The sequence below is a fragment of the Schistocerca cancellata genome, chromosome 10 (assembly GCF_023864275.1).
Source record: "Schistocerca cancellata isolate TAMUIC-IGC-003103 chromosome 10, iqSchCanc2.1, whole genome shotgun sequence".
In the NCBI taxonomy this organism is placed as follows: Eukaryota; Metazoa; Arthropoda; class Insecta; order Orthoptera; family Acrididae; genus Schistocerca; species Schistocerca cancellata.
In genome coordinates this window covers 169,609,081-169,626,021 of record NC_064635.1, presented here as the reverse complement: position 1 = coordinate 169,626,021, position 16,941 = coordinate 169,609,081, and positions in this window count along the sequence as shown.

Here is a 16,941-nt window from a genome sequence, read left to right as displayed (position 1 = left end):
AGCGTTTGTAATATACAACTTTATCCACGGGATGTTTCGGGTTAAAGAGGAGTCTTTTTTCCAAATGATTTATAAAGATGTCTGCTATGGTTCCGGATATACTGGAACCCATAGCCAGTCCATCTTTTTGTATATAAAATTTATTGTTAAAAGAAAAATAATTATATTTCAGAACGAATTCTAACAGTTCGAAGAATTCGACTATTTCTTGCTGAGACAGTGTTTTGTACTTAATCAAATTTTCTTTGATGACCTTAACGGCCTCATTTACTGGCACATTCGCATAAAGGTTTTTAATGTCTAGAGATACTAGGCGGACCGTGTCAGTGAAGGGTTAGCCTTAATTTCATTTACCAAAGTTAAATTATTAGTGATTGAAAACTTATCCTCGAACACGAAAGATTCTTTTAAAATTTTATCGAACATTTTAGTAATTTTGCATAAAGGACTGTTTCTAGAATTCACAATTACTCTAGCAGGACAATTTTCCTTATATACCTTAAACACTGACATTCCCAACCACGACCTCTCATACAGTATGGATAAAATCAAAATTCAGGTGTTGTCATCGGTTTTTTGCCTAGAAGGTTTACCTGAAGTAATAGTGTCAGCCAACGGCCCATAGTTCACGTCAAACGAATTTGAAACAATTTGTGAATGAAATGGCATACAGCACCTAACTAGTGCACCATTCCATCCACAGTCTAACGGCGAAGCGGAACGTTTTGTCAGAATATTCAAGGAGCAGATGGCCAAACTTCGCTCCGCGCATACTAGGGATCAAACATTGCAACTATTTCTTGCCTGTACTTTGAGGTTCGCCGATGACATTGTAATTCTGTCAGAGACAGCAAAGGAGTTGGAAGAGCGGTTGAACGGAATGGACAGTGTCTTTAAAGGAGGGTATAAGATAAACATCAACAAAAGCAAAACGAGGATAATGGAATGTAGTCGAATTAAGTCGGGTGATGCTGAGGGAATTACATTACGAAATGAGACACTTAAAGTAGTAAAGGAGTTTTGCCATTTGGGGAGCAAAATAACTGATGATAGTCGTAGTAGAGAGGATTTAAAATGTAGACTGGCAATGGCAAGGAAAGCGTTTCTGAAGAAGAGAAATTTGTCAACATCGAGTATAGATTTAAGCGTCAGGAAGTCATTTCTGAAAGTATATGTATGGAGTGCACCCATGTATGGAAGTGAAACATGGACGATAAATAGTTTAGACAAGAAGAGAATAGAAGCTTTCGAAATGTGGTGCTACAGAAGAATGCTGAAGATTAGATGGGTAGATCACATAACTAATGAGGAGGTGTTGAATAGAGCTGGGGAGAAGAGGAGTTTGTGGCACAACTTGACTAGAAGAAGGGATCGGTTGGTAGGACATGTTCTGAGGCATCAAAGGATCACCAATTTAGTACTGGAGGGCAGCGTGTAGGGTAAAAATCGTAGAGGGAGACCAAGAGATGAATACACTAAGCAGATTCAGAAGGATGTGGGCTGCAGTACGTACTGGGAGATGAAGAAGCTTGCACAGGAAAGAGTAGCATGGAGAGCTGCATCAAACCAGTCTTAGGACTGAAGAGCACAACAACAACAACATCGTTCGCACCCACGAGATGGACCATCGGCGGGGGAATTGCTTCACAGCCGCGCCATCGGACACGGCTCCGCTTGCTCCACCTGCTCATCAGCATCCGGCGCCGCAGGAAGGCCGCAACCATCGTTTCGCGCCGCATGGTATTGTCTTTTGCAGGGTTTTTAGCGGCAGCAGACGGTGGGTGCGAGGCGAGATCTCCCGTCGACTAGGCACTTGTATCTATCTTCTTTCAGGTCCAGATGGGTTGCAGCACCGCCATTCAAATCAACTTGGCTTCTTTCATGAACACGATGATCTTTCAGTCTCTCTACCCCCAGATCCACGGGTCCAGAGGACAGCGCGGCCGCAGCAACTGCCAGAGGGTGTCATCACGACACTGCGGGACGATCCTATGGAGACAGAGCCTTCGCCTCCTCCACCTCCTCTCGTCCTTCCAATGGAGCTGGACCTGCCCAAACCGCAGCAGTCGCGACCTTCTTCATCTGGTTCGTGGCAGCAGGAGGTGGACTCGTACCCTTCTGGTTATTTTCCGGGGTACGTTTGAGCAGAGCACAGGCAAGATGGTGTGGTACAGCCGGAGGCTTGGCGTCTCCTGCAGCCACAGCTTCCATTCCAACGTTACGCCCACACAGTCCATCGCTTTGTGGGGGAGGAATGTTGTGGCGTAACCACAAGTGCCGAAAGGACTTCGAAGAACACAAGACCAGAGAAGGCGGTGAAACGACGTCGGCCAATGGTGCGCGGAATAGAACCACACCACGACAGGAGCGCCCTCAAGCCAATGTGAATATAAGCGCTGCTCCTGCCAGCCTCGGCCGGACATTAATGGAGTATTAGCAGAGCCTAGCAGAGATTGCTTAGTGATACATATCCGTTGCTTGTTTGGACTTTGTCTACAGCGAAGAATATTACTGTTTGCATGTCACTTGCGACACCAGTGTAACTCCAAAGTTAAGAACTGTCAATCTGCTTTGTTTAAGTAAAACTAGCAATGTTATTTGCTTCAATTTTTATATAGCATTCCGAGAACACAGCATCCCTTAAGGCACCCAATACGAGACGAATGGGCAAGACCCTACAGTTACTTTCACCCTGCATAAATAGCAATTCTACAGGCACACAGAAGTATCGCTAACAATATCCATGTTAAAAACTTCACATGATTTCTAAATCGAGGTAGGGTATTGCTTCTAAATGGTCTCCCACACAAATACCGCAACATTGAACATAGACAGCGATCTATGAAATGCGGGTTAACAGACCAAAAGTGTGGTGCGCGTCGCCAACTGTGCAAGCTCATAATAAAATCACATTCCTCACAGAATTCAGGAAGACAGTGATTCGAGCAAGGAATGTGAGATTAAGCCGATATTTGCAACTCCTTCATGCCCCTGCTAGAAATTTCTCACGTTAACAAAATGGCTCTGAGCACTATGGGACTTAACATCTGAGGTCGTCAGTCCCCTAGACTTAGACTGCTTGAACCTAACTAACCTAAGGACATCACACACATCCATGCCCGAGGCAGTATTCGAACCTGTGACCATAGCAGCAGCGCCGTTCCGGACTGAAAAGCCTAGAACCGCTCGGTCACAGCGGCCGGCTGACGCTGACAAACAGTATTTGTAATACATTCTATCTCGTTGGCTCATAGACAGTGTAACCGACGTCCTGCAATACATCCACAGGGATATAGGCCAGGGAGGATGATGGGTGACTGAGAATGATCACATACAGTACGGATGTGCTATATGAGGAATCGCTTAAAAAATGTAGCGCTAAATTGAAGCTGTAAGAAATGTACAAAATTCTATGACTGATACCATTGCTTTTCAGATGTACACTGTTACGCTTTCTGGTAGAAATGCTGTCTGCGATATGGAATCAAGTCTCTGCATTCAACCACATACTTGCCCTGGATCCTACGGAGATGTCGTTTAATGATTACAGCCACTGGTGAATCGTATTTGTGGCACTCTCATATCTTGAAACGAGTCACTTTTTTCGAACCTATCTGCTAAGGAACCCTTACAGCAAAGCTCCATCTTGGTTTTAGACAGTCTCTCTGAATCTGGTAACTGTTCCTCAGACTCTGCCCCTCCCACCCTGCAGCTCTGTCCATGTGATTGTTCCAGTTTAAGTCGGCACTAGTGGAAGCTGGAGAGCGCTATATCTGCCACCTTCTGCGTGGAGAAACAGGATGAACTGTGGATGATGTTTCGACCACTCAGTGGAAGTGGGGACATGTCGTCGTAGCTCTGACAACTGTGTAAAATGTATAAGGCATCGGGCATAAGGAGCCTTCTCCTGCGACACAAGGTAGTAGAAAAGACTGTACGAACAGTTATGGTGGTGTTATCGGGAAAATTGGGAAGAGTTCACGTCATGCACGAATTGGAAGAAGGATTCGAATTTTGTTACTGCATTGCGGTGCATTTTTGAACTACGAGGTGCATCCTGAAAGTAAGTTTCTCGATGTTATGTGCGTCAGTGAAAAAGACCAATAAAAAGCTGTTAGCATGTGGACGTAATGTGCTGTTCCAGTCTCTTCTGTACCTAAGGTCCATCACCGTTCCCTTTGGATCCCTACGTAATTCGGCGCTCTCCGATACACACGATCGAACAGCGGAGGAGTGGTACTCAAGCGTCAACTTTAGGTTACAATATCTCCGGATGTAATTGACATTTTACAATGCAACAAACGGCACTGATTACGTATTTATTTATATGTTCAGATGTGCTAACAAAACTAACGGGGTTCTATTTAAAAAAACGTAGGTTTGTGTTAAAAAACATACTTCCGTGCATTTTTTTATGGTTTGCATTAACCAATTACACTAGTCCCTCTCCTCATGTTCGGTCTGTGGCATCGATTCGTCAGTATTTGATGCGGTTTACGAAATATATCCAGCGGTAATGTTAGGTGACTCACCCTGTATATATACAGGGTGTTACAAAAAGGTACGGCCAAACTTTCAGGAAACATTCCTCACACAAAGAAAGAAAATATGTTATGTGGACATGTGTCCGGAAACGCTTACTTTCCATGTTAGAGTTATTTTATTACTGCTCTTCATTAATCATGGAATGGAAACACACAGCAACAGAACGTACCAGCGTGAGTTCAAACACTTTGTTACAGGAAATGTTCAAAATGTCCTCCGTTAGCGATGATACATGCATCCACCCTCCGTCGCATGGAATCCCTGATGCGCTGATGCAGCCCTGGAGAATGGCGTATTGTATCACAGCCGGCCACAATACGAGCATGAAGAGTGTCTACATTTGGTACCGGGGTTGCGTAGACAAGAGCTGTCAAATGCCCCCATAAATGAAAGTCAAACGGGTTGAGGTCAGGAGAGCGTGGAGGCCATGGAATTGGTCCGCCTCTACCAATCCATCGGTCACCGAATCTGTTGTTGAGAAGCGTACGAACACTTCGACTGAAATGCGCAGGAGATCCATCGTGCATGAACCACATGTTGTGTCGTATTTGTAAAGGCACATGTTCTAGCAGCACAAGTAGAGTATCCCGTATGAAATCCTGATAACGTGCATGTCAACACAAGCACCGAAGTCAACGTTACCTTCCTTCAATTGGGCCAACTGGCGGTGAATCGAGGAAGTACAGTACATACTGACGAAACTGAAATGAGCTCTAACATGGAAATTAAGCGTTTTCGGACACATGTCCACATAACATGTTTTCTTTATTTGTGTGTGAGGAATGTTTCCTGAAAGTTTAGCCGTACCTTTTTGTATATATATATATATATATATATATATATATATATATATATATATATATACACACTCCTGGAAATGGAAAAAAGAACACATTGACACCGGTGTGTCAGACCCACCATACTTGCTCCGGACACTGCGAGAGAGCTGTACAAGCAATGATCACACGCACGGCACAGCAGACACACCAGGAACCGCGGTGTTGGCCGTCGAATGGCGCCAGCTACGCAGCATTTGTGCACCGCCGCCGTCAGTGTCAGCCAGTTTGCCGTGGCGTACGGAGCTCCATCGCAGTCTTTAACACTGGTAGCATGCCGCGACAGCGTGGACGTGAACCGTATGTGCAGTTGACGGACTTTGAGCGAGGGCGTATAGTGGGCATGCGGGAGGCCGGGTGGACGTACCGCCGAATTGCTCAACACGTGGGGCGTGAGGTCTCCACAGTACATCGATGTTGTCGCCAGTGGTCGGCGGAAGGTGCACGTGCCCGTCGACCTGGGACCGGACCGCAGCGACGCACGGATGCACGCCAAGACCGTAGGATCCTACGCAGTGCCGTAGGGGACCGCACCGCCACTTCCCAGCAAATTAGGGACACTGTTGCTCCTGGGGTATTGGCGAGGACCATTCGCAACCGTCTCCATGAAGCTGGGCTACGGTCCCGCACACCGTTAGGCCGTCTTCCGCTCACGCCCCAACATCGTGCAGCCCGCCTCCAGTGGTGTCGCGACAGGCGTGAATGGAGGGACGAATGGAGACGTGTCGTCTTCAGCGATGAGTGTCGCTTCTGCCTTGGTGCCAATGATGGTCGTATGCGTGTTTGGCGCCGTGCAGGTGAGCGCCACAATCAGGACTGCATACGACCGAGGCACACAGGGCCAACACCCGGCGTCATGGTGTGGGGAGCGATCTCCTACACTGGCCGTACACCACTGGTGATCGTCGAGGGGACACTGAACAGTGCACGGTACATCCAAACCGTCATCGAACCCATCGTTCTACCATTCCTAGACCGGCAAGGGAACTTGCTGTTCCAACAGGACAATGCACGTCCGCATGTATCCCGTGCCACCCAACGTGCTCTAGAAGGTGTAAGTCAACTACCCTGGCAAGCAAGATCTCCGGATCTGTCCCCCATTGAGCATGTTTGGGACTGGATGAAGCGTCGTCTCACGCGGTCTGCACGTCCAGCACGAACGCTAGTCCAACTGAGGCGCCAGGTGGAAATGGCATGGCAAGCCGTTCCACAGGACTACATCCAGCATCTCTACGATCGTCTCCATGGGAGAATAGCAGCCTGCATTGCTGCGAAAGGTGGATATACACTGTACTAGTGCCGACATTGTGCATGCTCTGTTGCCTGTGTCTATGTGCCTGTGGTTCTGTCAGTGTGATCATGTGATGTATCTGACCCCAGGAATGTGTCAATAAAGTTTCCCCTTCCTGGGACAACGAATTCACGGTGTTCTTATTTCAATTTCCAGGAGTATATATATATATATATATATATATATATATATATATATATATATATATATATATGTGTGTGTGTGTGTGTGTGTGTGTGTGTGTGTGTGTGTGTGCTTCGAGGTCTGTGTAAGGTGTTACACCGACATTAACACATTTTGATCCACCGGCTATTACAGAAAAGTAGATATCGCACAGAGTAAGGTACGTTGCTCCCACAACACACTCTGGTTGGTAGAGAAAAAAGAAAGAGCTAATGTTTCTTATTGATAAAATGTGGATACGTCCAAACGAAAGTGGGTTTCGTCGCTAAATCAAATCATGCATGAGCATACTAATCCCCATCAAGTCCCGCGGCCATTCGTGCAGTTTGACCGTCCAAACACAAACTATTAAATGTTATGACAGTTCTGTTTTCATACAGTTCAATAATTGTCACCTTGTATGAGACCAAGGGCAACGGCCTTGCCACAGTGGATATCACCGAAGTTAAGCGCTGTCGGGCGTGGCCGCACTTGGATGTGTGACCATTTGGGCCGCCATGAGCTGTTGCATTTTTCGGTGTGCACTCAGCCTCGTGATGCCAACTGAGTAGCTACTCGACCGAATAATAGCGGATCCTGCTCAAAGAACGACCGGGAGAGCGGTGTGCTGACCACACGCCCCTCCTATCCGCATCCTCAGCTGAGGATGACACGGCGGTTGGATGGTCCCGATGGGCCACTTGTGGCCTGAAAACGGAGTGCTTTGTATGAGACCAAAATATTTGACACTGATGTGGTGATATAACTGACGGTTAAGAAGAAGAAACGTGTGTTTTATGCATGATGGGAGTCCAGATGGATGGAGTGTGAAGCGCGAATTGCAGACACTCCCACACAAAAGGATATCAATTTAATTAATTAGTCAATCAGTTTGATTGAACTGAAACAGCTCCTGTTCAACGACAACACCGAAAGTAGTACAACAGATTAAGGGGATGGAAGGTACATCAATTGAGGTATTTCCTGCCAATTTTTTCCATCAATTTAGTTAATTAGTCAATTTGACATCAAAAATAGTCATATGGTGCAGAACAATACGTAAAGGAAGGTGACAAAGAAAGTGCACCAGAAACCTTCAAGTCGGGCACGAAGTTCATAAAGTGCACTCGAATCGTTGGGAAGGGAGGGAGGGGTGGGGGACGAGAAGGGGATTAGGGAAGGGGAGCCGGAGGGTTGTGGGTGGTAGGGGTTAAACTTTTCCTGCCAATTGCTAACAGGATAGCAGCCTACATGAAGAAAATATTGTCCCAGTGGAGGTTCAAGTCCTACCTCGGGCATGGGTGTGTGTGTTTGTCCTTACGATAATTTAGGTTAAGTAGTGGGGGACTGATTACCTTAGCAGTTAAGTCCCATAAGATTTCACAAAAAAAAGAAAAAAAAGAAAGTGGGCCACCTTAAGTCGTTTCTTCCCAGCAGCTCACACAGATCGATATATGTGCTTCTTGAAGCCATATTGTCAACTAAGAGTTCCGTGTTTTGAGGAACAGATTGAAGAGAGCGTTGATTTTGTAGCAGTTTTCATCTAATTTTTTGTGTAGGTGGCGAAGAGAACCACTGTTTAAATACAAATGGCCGATAATGGTTTGTTCTTGAGTGAATATACACGAAACAACCTTGCATTCGTTGTTGTTTGTTACTAGGAGACTGACAGAGAGAATATGACGATGTTGCCTATAACATGTCACTCTTAAGTTTCTGATGAACCTTAAAACATGCATTGTAATTATTAGTCTCACATGAGACTTAGAAATGATGGGGTGAATCTTCTGATAAGTTTTTTTTTATCCTAAATTATTATTTCAATACTTATGGGGTGTTTATTAAGTCGTCATAAAAAAGTAACCTTTAATTGAGAAAAGGGCATATAACGTACAGAAAAGACCGGCACAATACACAACGCAGTATACCTCGAAGTTTTATTCCCGCCTAAAACTATTAATTCCCGACGTTCGCTCTAGACAGTATGCACGTACGAGTTATTCCAACAGTCCTCCTGGAATCGTATAATGGTGGAGAGAGCGGTTTTGTTTATGTTTATGATTCTAAATCCGCTACGACAGTTCAGAGGCATTTCAAGTAAAGAATCGCCATAGACGGCCTGAGAACGAACCACGTCACTTCAGCCAGCATACGCTGAAGAGCCAAAAGAACAGGTACACCTGCCTAATACCGCGTAGTGCCTCGCGAGCGCGCAGAAGTGCCGCAACACGACGTGGCATGGATTCGACTAATGTCTGAAGTAGTGCGGGAGGAGATTGACACCATGAATCCTGCAGCACTGCCCATAAATCCGTAAGAATATGAGGGAATGGTGATCTCTTCCGAACAGCACGTTGCAAAGCATCCCAGATATGCTCAAAAATGTTCGTGTCTGGGGAGTTTGGTGACCCGCGGAAGTGTTTAAACTCACAGGAGTGTCCTTGGAGCCACTCTTTAGCAAATCGGGACGTCTGGGGTGTCGCATTGTCCTGCTGGAGTTGCCCAAGTCCGTCGGAATGCACGATGGACATTGATGCAGGTGATCAGACAGAATGCTTACGTACGTGTCACGTGTCAGAGCCATATCTAGACGTATCAGGAGTTCCGTACCGCTCAAGGTGCACACGCCCGACACCATTGCAGAGCCTGCAGGAGCTTGAAGAGTTCCCTGCTGACATGCAGAGTCCATGGATTCATGAGCTTGTCTCCGTACCCGTCACGTCCATCTGCTCGATACAATTTGAAACGAGACTCGTCCAATCAGTCAACATGTTTCCAGTCATCAACAGTTCAATGTCGCTGTTCATGGGCCCAGGCGAGGCGTAAAGATAATGTTCATCAAGGGTACACCAGTGGGCCTTCGTCTTCCAAAGCCCGTATCGATGAGGTTTCGTTGAATGGTTCGCATGCTGTCACTTGTTAATGGCCCAGCATTGAAAGCTGCAGCACTTTTCGGAAGGGCTACACTTTTGTCACGCTGAACGGTTCTCTTCAATCGTCGTTGGTCCGAGTCTTGCAGGATCTTTTTCCAGCCACAGCGATGTCGGAGATTCGATGTTTTACCGGTTTACTGATATTCACGGCGCACTCGTGAAATGTTCGTACGGGAAAATCCTCACTTCATCGCTACCTCGGAACTACTGCGTCCCATCGCTCGTGCGCCGTCTGTAACACAACGTTCAAACTCAAATCTTGATAACCTGCCATTGTAGCAGCAGTAGTCGATCTAAGAACTGAGCCAGGCACTTGTTTTCTTATATAGGCGATGCCGACCGCAGCGCCGTATCCTGCCTATTAAAATATCACTGTATTTGAATACGGACGGGAGTCTCCTTTTTCCCGAGTGAACTTTAACTGGCATATTGTACTTGGACATGCTTGAACGTTTCTAATGCCTCAATTATAACAGGGTATCGGCACAGAATTTATTTTCCAGGAAGATGGTGCGCCATCACGATAACATAGTGAAGTATTTGCGTATTTCCGTAGGTATGTGCCGACATGGATTAGATGTGTGGAACAATATCGTGGCTACCACGATGAACTGATTTAACCACAAAGGGCTTCTGTGTGTGGCGTTACATTAAAGACAGACTGTTTGTTCCTCCGTTTCCGGGAAACGTCGAGGAGTATCGGAAATGGGTAACACCAGCAGCTGCCACCATAGATCAAGACTTCCTTTGTAGGTTTTGGCAGGAAACATTTGTCGTGTTACAGAAGGTAGTCACACTGCACATTTGTAAAAGAATCTTGAACATATACTGCGTTCCTGGAAGCTATTTGCCATTTTTACAATTAAAGGTTAGTTTTGTGTAACTACTTTAGAACCTTCCTGTACTTTGTATTACAGTGTGGCAACAAAAAGTCGTTACAGAAAGTGGTACTGAAATGAACCACGTTTAGCTGTAACAGCATATTTAAATTGGAATCGTGAGTTAAATGAAAGAGCCCACATATACAACGTACCGCACCTAAGCGCTGTGCTGAAAATAAAAACAAAATGCAAACGGGAATATGAAATTATATTAGAACAAGTAAGCCCTCGGTCCCAAATATTAAGTCAAAAGCGCCGTCTTCAGAATTAAACTAACTGTTCTAAAACATATTAGGTATATAATACATTAATAAAATCAAAGTTTGTACTGACTGGAAAGAGATGCAGTACTTACAAGTCACATTTTAAAAAATCTAAGCCGGAAAGCCGACGACATGAATAGTTGTAAATAAAATGGCGAGCCGCTAAGGGCCATTCTTCTGTAGGGATTATTGAAAGTCAGATTGCGTTGCGCTAAAAATATTGTGTGTCAGTTTAGTGATGATCAGAATAAGCAAAGAGAGAAATGTCTGAGTGCGTTCAGTTTTACTCAGCTGTTTGAAAATCAAATAACGAAAGAGTCTTCATTCCTTAAGTAAGATGCAAAAAACAACTTCATACTGTTGAAGGTGTGTTATTTACACAATTTTGTCGCTTAACGTTTAAGCTATAAGAAATAAAATCTCGCCGGCCGGAGTGGCCGAGCGGTTCTAGGCGTTACAGTCTGGAACCGCGCGACCGCTACGGTCGCAGATTCGAATCCTGCCTCGGGCATGGGTGTGTGTGATGTCCTTAGATTAGTTAGGTTTAAGTAGCTCTAAGTTCTAGGAGACTGATGACCTCAGAAATTAAGTCCCACAGTGCTCAGAGTCAAATAAAATCTCAAAATGGTACATCTCTTCACTACAGAAACAAATTTGAGAATTGCATATAGACTGTCCAGTCCCATTAACGTGAACACAGCCTTTGTCTGACGTTAACGTCCAGTAATCACTCACAGTAGGCATGTGTCAGTACTGGCAGTGGAGGGTATACAGTGTGTTACAAAAAGGTACGGCAAAACTTTCAGGAAACATTCCTCACACACAAAGAAAGAAAATATGTTAGGTGGACATGTGTCTAGAAACGCTTACTTTCCATGTTAGAGCTCATTTTATTACTTCTCTTGAAATCACATTAATCATGGAATGGAAACACACAGCAACAGAACGTACCAGCGTGACTTCAAACACTTTGTTACAGGATATGTTCAAAATGTCCTCTGTTAGCGAGGATACATGCATCCACCCTCCGTCGCATGGAATCCCTGATGCGCTGATGCAGCCCTGGAGAATGGCGTATTGTATCACAGCCGTCCACAATACGAGCACGAAGAGTCTTTACATTTGGTACCGGGGTTGCGTAGACAAGAGCTTACAAATAACCCCATAAATGAAAGTCAAGAGGGTTGAGGTCAGGAGAGCGTGGAGGCCATGGAATTGGTCCACCTCTACGAATCCATCGGTCACCGAATCTGTTGTTGCGAAGCGTATGAACACTTCGACTGAAATGTGCAGGTGCTCCATCGTGCATGAACCACATGTTGTGTCGTACTTGTAAAGGCACATGTTCTAGCAGCACAGGTAGAAATCATGATAACGTGCTCCATTGAGCGTAGGTGGAAGAACATGGGGCTCAATAAAGACATCACCGACAGCGCCTGCTCAAACGTTCACAGAAAATCTGTGTTGATGACGTGATTGTACAATTGCGTGCGGATTCTCGACAGCCCACACATGTTGATTGTGAAAATTTACAATTTTATCATGTTGGAATGAAGCCTTATCCGTAAAGAGAACATTTGCACTGAAATGAGGATTGACACATTGTTGGATGAACCATTCGCAGAAGTGTACCCGTGGAGACCAATCAGCTGCTGACAGTGCCTGCACACGCTGTATATGGTACGGAAACAACTGGTTCTCCCGTAGCACTCTCCATACAGTGGCGTGGTCAACGTTACCTTCTACAGCAGCAACTTCTCTGACGCTGACATTAGTATTATCGTCAACTGCACGAAGAACTGCCTCGTCCATTGCAAGTGTCCTCGACGTTCTAGGTCTTCCCCAGTCGCGAGTCATAGACTGGAATGTTCCGTGCTCCCTAAGACGCCCATCAATTGCTTCGAACGTCTTCCTGTCGGGACACCTTCGTTCTGGAAATCTGTCTCGATACAAACGTACCCCGCCACGGCTATTGCCAGGTGCTAATCCATACATAAAATGGGCATCTGCCAACCCCGCATTTGTAAACATTGCACTGACTGCGAAACCACGTTCGTGACGAACACTAACCTGTTGATGCTACGTACTGATGTGCTTGATGGTAGTACTGTAGAGCAATGAGTCGCATGTCAACACAAGCACCGAAGTCAACATTACCTTCCTTCAATTGGGCCAACTGGCGGTGAATCGAGGAAGTACAGTACATACTGACGAAACTAAAATGATCTCTAACATGGAAATTAAGCGTTTCCAGACACATGTCCATATAACGTGTTTCCTTTATTTGTGTGTGAGGAATGTTTCCTGAAAGTCTGGCCGTTCCTTTTTGTAACGCCCTGTATAAAGCTTGTCGGTGGATGCTCAAAACATTGCAATCGTTCTCGTATTGTGGAAATGGAGCAATTTATTTGACGATCATTGGCTCTCCGGGAAACTGTGGAACCAGTTCCAAGCGGCTAAGGATGTAAACTCTTTTCGCGGTGCCGTGCTTAAAGTACACTGTGCTTGGCATAATGGCGGTATCCAAACCAGCATCGAGGCAAGTGTGGTGCACCGTGGGGCACAGATGTCAGGAGTGAATGACGGCTGCGGAAGTATGTAGTGGTGAAGAGATGGGCAACTGTTGAGGAACTGACCGCCCATAGGAACGAAGGGGCCACCAGCAGTGCCACCTGAGCTACTGTTTAGCAGGCATTGCTGCGTATGGGTCTCCGCAGCAGGCGCCTGCGTGATGCGCCCATGCTGACTGTTGTTCATTGTCGCTCAAGGCTGCAATGTGCACTCCAATACCACAGCTGGACGTTCACTGGGAGGCGACAAAGGCCTTTTCAGATGAATCACGTTGCCATCGGACTGAAGGCAAACACCCTACAACAGTCGTCAGAAGTGTCAGACTGTAGGAGGAAGCCTTATCATCTGCCAGTATTTCTATACCAACCTCAACTAATGGATCACGAGCCCTCCCCCCACCCTGTCGCCCGCCGCCCGCCTCCTTCCCTCAGTGATTTGTTTGTCATTATATATCCCGGCGGAGGTTCTCCCTTGGGCATGTGTGTGTGTGTTTGTCATTAGGATAATTTAGGTTAAGTAGAGTGTAAGCTTAGGGACTGATGACCTTAGCAGTTAAGTCCCATAAGATTTCACACACATTTGAAGATTTTTTTTTGTCATTTTACATCACAGTCTCTTGTCACTCTCCCCTCCTACTTTGAGGCAACGTCGATGACAAGAGCGAGAGGATTGAATACAGAGTGACTATAAGAATTTTCTGACTTGCTTAAGGTCTGTTGACATTTCTTGCCCCTCTACCCCCCTCCAGCACTCCATCTTTCTCCTACCTCTTCACTCTCATTTCGATTTTTCCTGCTGCAACATTTAGTCCAATATGCACTCATATCCCTACTGTGTTTTTATTCAGCCCCCGCTCCAATACACATGCCAACCCTAACACAACCTTACCTACTTCTCCATCTCACTATTGTACTTTGACATTGCCGCCCCGCCGTCCCCCTGTGTTGGATTGAAAAACACTCCTCTCTCCCTCTCTCCTCAGTACACTGTTAACCATCTTAATTTTCTTAATTTTGTAAGTCTTGGTTTAATAATGTATATTCCTGTATCTCTCCAATGCGTCTTCTAACAGCATCTATTTACCCCTTCCCGCCCTCCCCTCCCCCCCCCCAGCCTCCTTAGCTCCTATTGTTTATGTATTATCAATGGCACTTACTATATTATTGTGTCTGATTCACTGTCTTTGAATTGTATTCCGTTTTGTTCCTATTAGACTTTAGTTCCTCTTACAACTTAATGTAGGTTAACTCACAGTTGTTGACGATATGACGTAAGTACGTTTATTGCAAAGATGATGGTCCACAGTATCACCCCAAAGATAATTATGTATAGTCTGAAGATATTTATCAGTACTAGTCTAATATCTATCACAATCTGTCATTTCAGTGATCAGTTGGATTTCACTATCATTACGTTTTAAGAACATATGCTCATTTTTTATTTACCGACGTAAGCCTGTTTTTACTAAATATGACGTGCTCTCACGATTATTTACTGATCTCTTACAAGACGGTGAGATTACATCTGGCGACGTATTAAGTGTGTAAAGGATATACAGGGTGTACATTTTAAGTTGACAAACCAGAATAACTCAAAAAATAAGCTTCACACGAAAAAATGTGTAGAATGCGTGGTTTTCCTCCATTGAATTGTGTAAGTATCTGCTGAAAAACAGGCTGACACATGTTGGAACTCTAAAATCCAACACAAGAGAAGTTCCAAAAGAGATTCTTCCCGACCCAAAGAAAGAAGGGGGCTCCAGTATTTATGGTTTTACTAGAGCTCTTACACTGTTATATCTTCTTACAAAATACTTTAAGGCAGTTTTAGCGCTTTCTTCAATTCACCACACTACGTATACTAATGAAAGTAGCAACAAACCAGAAATAATCAGTTTCTACAATGCCACTGAATGTGGTGTAACTCGCTCTAGACTTGAAGTGTAGCAACTACTCAGCTAACTGGAGAACAAGGAGATGGCCAGTGGCAGTATTTTACCTTCTAATATCTGTGAGCTGCTCAAATTCCTATATTATGTATCTTCACAAAGGTACAATTTCAAGATTTTAGTTCATGAAGAGCGTAGGAATGAACTTAATCAGACGTCATATGCAGAGAAGGACCCAGATTCCAAACTAACCGGATGACGTCAGGAAAATTATTTTAGGTATTTTGGGTGGAAAGCACACAGATAGGAGCCCAACAAAAAGGAAAACAAGTGACAAGCTACAAAAGACAAAAAAACTGTCGTTATTGTCCCTACACATTGAACGGAATGACGGCATACAAGTGTGTGAAATGTGATAAACCCAATTGCTTACATTGCTCCACGAAAATATGTAAAATTTGAGTAGAAAAATTGTAATTTTTTCCAGTTCTTTGCAAGTATACCAAGATATTTGAGATAACACATGTCAAGTTTAGAAACAACTTGATTTTAAACAGTAATATTAAATTTCGTGACTTTTGCAAGGATTTCATGTAGGCACTAGTACTTAATTTTATATTTTTTTCGTTTTGTATTTCAAAACGTGATTGAAAGACAGTAAAAGTATTAGTATTAATTTTTCATCAAGATTATTTATTTTCCACTACAGTGGAAATTCTTTGAAGCATTTGGTTGTCTTAATATCCCATACGGATGTTACCGTAAGAGCCAATTTTTCACTTGTCACCAAGGGATATATCGGGTTTACCCGTGGTGCCAGGACTGCAAACATCTACCTAAAAACAAACAAAAGATTTCAACAATGGAAAATGCAGGATAGAATGTAACAATATTATGAAAACGATATTTGGTACCCACGATGTAGCGGAGATGCTGAGAGGCAGATAAGCACAAGTGTCTGAGTTCCGTTAGCGTGAATGTGCGTGGGTACGAACGTGTGTGTGTGTGTGTGTGTGTCTGCGTGTGTGTATGTGTGTGTGTTCTATCTCCGACGAAGGCCTTGCTGGCCGAAAGATTATTTTCTGACAATCCTTTTGTTGTGCCTATCTGCCACTCAGCATCTCCGCCATATGGTTAGTAGCAACTATCCTTTTTATAATATTAAAAGAGTAATCTCGTGTTTTATTTTTCCGAGGTTTATAAATACGACTTTGTAACTCACTTACAACAAAACTCGACATCCTTCGAAAAGTGACAGAACTCAGATGAACAGTAGGAATGGCGCGTGAGATCTGAGGAAACAGAGAGGAGGGAAACACAACCAGAGGCGGTTAAGATTCCGTGAAAGTGCCGCCGGGCAGGGGGGGAGGGGATGGGAGGGGGACTGTTGGGTGGTTGGGTTGGGGTGGGAAGTAGGTGAGGGGTGGGTGGAGCGGCAAAGGTTGGGGTGTTTCGGCAGTAGCACAGCAGGAATTCCAGGCCGGCCGTGTGCTTGAGGTCGCGAGACGAGAAGGCAGCTGAGAGCGCGTGCGCAATTTCCCGCGGGAGTGCGGAATTAGAACGCCTCCAGT